General features: G+C 35.4%; 1 pseudogene; it reads right to left on the reverse strand.

Moving 5' to 3' along the window:
- On the reverse strand, positions 936 to 3,147 carry LOC104733655 (annotated as a pseudogene).

The following is a 4,332-nucleotide window of genomic DNA, read 5'->3' on the forward strand; positions in this document are numbered from 1 at the left end:
GTAAACAACTATATTTTCCTCAGTCTTGATGCTATGAATTAATATTAATTTTAAGTTAATCTTTTATTATTATAATATTAATTTGTGTCAAGTATTAGAAAATATGATTTTTGGAGAGACGACACAAAAATTTTAAAAACCTGCAAATATTTAAGGAAAAAGTAAGCAACATTGCATGTGCACAAAAAGTAAGAAAAAAGTATTAACTGTATTGAACAAGAGAAAGAAGATGGCATGTGCACAAACTTGAAGTGGATTTGTGTAAATTACAAGCTTGAACAAATTGTTAGCAGTGATTTAAGACGGTAAGTCTTACTCTCACTATATCCTTTTGTTAATTTTAATTGATGATTAAAGTTGTTGCATAAAAATTAAGATATTATATAAATTTTGTTTTCCTAAATTAAACTATTATTAATTAACTATTTTTAAAGATATATCCTCTATATAAAAATCTGCATAATACAAATGATGATAAAACACATATAATTAATGATGTATTAAAATTTAGAAACATCAAATAAATTTTGTATGAGATAACGAATAAGAAATAACTACTTAATTACTTCAACTAAAACTTTTTACCGAGATATCCTATTTATTTTATTTTGCGTCAAAACATGAAGAACACATATTAAATATTTTTTTAAAAAAAGTTTGAACATTAAAATNTTATTTATCTAAATTTAGGATATATAAAAATTAATAAAACTATAAATAAAATATATCTCGCCCATCGGGCGAGCCTACTTCTAGTGTAAATATATGATAAAGTGATCTTAATTGGAAAGTGACATGGCGAGTTGGGGCTGTTGGACTTTCAAAAAGCTGTACTTTTCTGTCTGTTGCTTCAAAAGAACAAAAATCTCCTTTGATCAGTAAACTTTTGATGCTTTTATTCATACGAAACATGCCTTTAAATAGTCTACAAACTTTTAACGACAATAACAACAAAAGAGAAACTGTATCAAATTCACAAAAAACCTAAACACCTCTTTATACTGCATAAAAGTCACGAGAAAGTAACCAGCGTACTTGGGAAAAACGTATGGCCGCTGTAGCATGACGTGAGGGCCAAGGACGAAGATTGCCCAAAGGAAGAATAAAACAGATATAATGCAAATGACGATCAAAAGCCACTTCACATGACCAACTGCAGTGAGCACGCCAAAAAGGAATGCCAAAGGCATGCAGAGTAGAGCAAAAAGCAGTAAGGGCAAGGCCACATGTAAAGATTTGCGGATGAGTAGTGGATCACCCAACTGCGCCCAAATAAGAGTACCTATTGTTGCAACGGAACTTTGCATTGCCAAGATGTCAAGAAGTAGAAAAATGCAGAGAGTTGGGTTTTTGGCCAAAGTTGCCCTCCCCAAGTTTGGAGCAGAGCTGTTAAACCCACCTGGCATTGTAAAACCTGCAGCAAACGTCATTGTGGCTACAAGAGCCGATACCAATAGAAGAGTATTGACGTAATCTCTGTTATTCTTAGGGTCTAGTGGCTCTGCCGGTCTTGTTAATGAGTCAACAGATTCGAAACCCTTTGAGTGAATAGTGTACAACAAGAGCGCCAATGTCCACCTCTGTAATACAAAAAATGGGTCATGCTATAAATCATTTATGTAGTATCAAACGTATTCTATGAAGTAGAACCAAACATACCTCCTGAAAGATGTAGTTGGGTTTCAGCTCTGTCTCGGCAATATCCCTAGCTCTGTAGCCACTTTTGTTTCGTAATTTCAGTATCTTGCTATCCTTAGCAAGCAAAGTAATTGACCTATAGTGCCATTTCATGACGGCAAGGTGCAAAGGTGTATTCCCGTCCACATCTTGCCCAACACCCAAATGTTCCGTTTCTTTATTGTCCATCAACAATTTTGAAACCCAGTGTCGCCCCTTTTTTGCTGCAACGTGGAGAATGTTCTGACCAAGTTTGTTAAGTAGGTGTTTTGAATCTGGACACTGTTTTATAAACTCTTCAACAATTTTTTCATGACCTTCCTCTGCAGCCCTATGAATTGCAAAAGAGCCATCTTCGTCACTGACATACACACTCTTTGTTGACCGGTGTAAGAGGTTGCATACTCCTTCATAATACCCTACATATGCTCCGAGTGTAAGACAAGTCATACCATTGTGATCTCGCTCGTCCACAAGACTTGGATACTCATCAAGAATAAAATTAAGGAGATCTGCTCAAACAATTGGGAACAACAATTAGTATATATACATATTACTTAGGAAGACTTTACCATCTCGAGGAGCCAGTATTACATAATTTGAACAGACGACTAAAAGCAGTTTGTTTAAGCGAAAAACAAACCTTTACTCTTGGCCATCAAAGCAGCGTGTGCAAGATATTTTTCCCTTGTAACTTTGAATCTAAGTTAGACTTCTTCCCTTCAAGGTCCTCGTTGACAATAGTTTTCAAAATGGCTTTCACAATGGAAACATCTCCACGAGCTACTGCCATAAACAAGGAAGATAATCCCTTGTCATTTCCAAGAAAAGGAGCATCCTTATTCGCGTCCACCAGACATGCAGCAATCTCTAAATAGCGTCCTTTAATGGCCAAGTGCAGGGCAGTATTTCCATTTTCATCCTTGAGAACATATGGATTCAGTCTCTCACTCTCTTCAGTACACAGTCTAGCTGAAGCAAATGTTACCAACTTAACAAAAGCATCAACAACAGTGGTATGACCGCCATGAGCTGCCAAATGAAGCGGTGTCTGACCGCTGGAGTTTGGCTCCAATAGAAGGCAGGGGCATTCAGATACAATCTCCTGAACCAGTTCTAGATGGCCCCATGTAACAGCAAGATGAAGAATGGAATCTCTTGTATGGCTCCTAAGACATGTCATTGTTGTTTTATCGCTTATCAGTTTCTTCAGACATTCTTTGTTCCCATCACTTATTCCACTAAAAATTTCCGGAGTCATCTTGATATCTTCACCAGGGAGAGCGAAAAGATCTGACAATCTAAGGTTAGTAGGAAACTCTGACACAGGCGTTGCGTCATTTTCTCCACTTTGAGAGAAATCTTGTGAATTCGAACCAAGTATGTTCATGGGGAAGAATGTTACTTTTCGTTGATCATGAGACATTTGTGCCTCTAGATCTGCTTCAGAACTGTCCATCTCAAACCTAAAATCATGACATAAATTGTTTGAAAACACAGATTTAAGTTACTTACTTCCCGACCACTAACAAAAAAAAGTCAACCATTGCATGAAGTGGGGGCAGAGAATGTGACTTACCAAGTGCAGGTGAGTGAAGAAGATTAGTAATGCAAGATGATTTGCTAAAAGGTTGACGAGATTGAGACGGTAAGTTTGTCCATTTATATTAGAAGTCATTAATGTCTCGAGCCATGTCGAGTCATTATGATTGGAAGGAAAAGTCTTCTTTAGTCACCTATAAAATTAGTTAATTAAGGGAAAGTCTTTCTTTAGTCAAAAATAATTAGGAGAACTATTCAAGATAGTGATTAAAAATGACCACAAAAAACAAAAAATTTACCCGATTTACTCACTCATTAAGTTATAAATAAAGACTTTCAAGTCGTGTCCTAATATAATCTAGATTTGTATTTTTCTGAGAGAAAGTGACAACAAATAATTTGACTTGACGAAGCAAGTTTAAGCGGAGATGCTCTGACATAACACGTAGGCTTGGCTGGCTATTCGGGTACGCAGACTAGACTTGGGGTAGAAACCGATAGAACCGATAGAGTTATAATATTTAGGGCAGAGCAGCTTAAACTCTATTTTAATTATAAAATGTTAGATCTTGTTTCGGTTCGCGTCCTGTCGTTTTTGAATTTGAAATTTCATAATTTATAGATATTAAAAAAATTAGCTACTCTTAGATCGGGTATTTTGTATTCGATTGTATTCGATTATCCAAAATTTTATCCAAATATTATTCGATTATTCAGAAACTCTATGCAATTATCCAAAAATTTATGCAATTATCGAAATTTTACTTAATGACTCGATATATATAAATTAAATTTGTATATGGATATGTGTATGTACGCAATTATCCAAAATTTTATTCGACTATCGCAAATTTTACTTGATTACTCCAACAGTCCAACTCCATATATAGATAAAGTTTGTGTATGTAATTTTGGGTAATAACCCATTCGAATAGCAGGTAACACGCGGATCCGATCTACTATCCATGGATACGACTACATAAGACCTACTAGGGTAAAGTGGTCATACTCATACTCGACCCAAACCAATTTTTCAGGTCAATTCTGAACTGGATTTCTGTTTACAGTCTTTTTGTCCAGGCCTAATAACACCGAGAATATATCTTATATAAT

Source organism: Camelina sativa, chromosome 12 (genome assembly GCF_000633955.1).
Source record: "Camelina sativa cultivar DH55 chromosome 12, Cs, whole genome shotgun sequence".
Classification (NCBI taxonomy): Eukaryota; Viridiplantae; Streptophyta; class Magnoliopsida; order Brassicales; family Brassicaceae; genus Camelina; species Camelina sativa.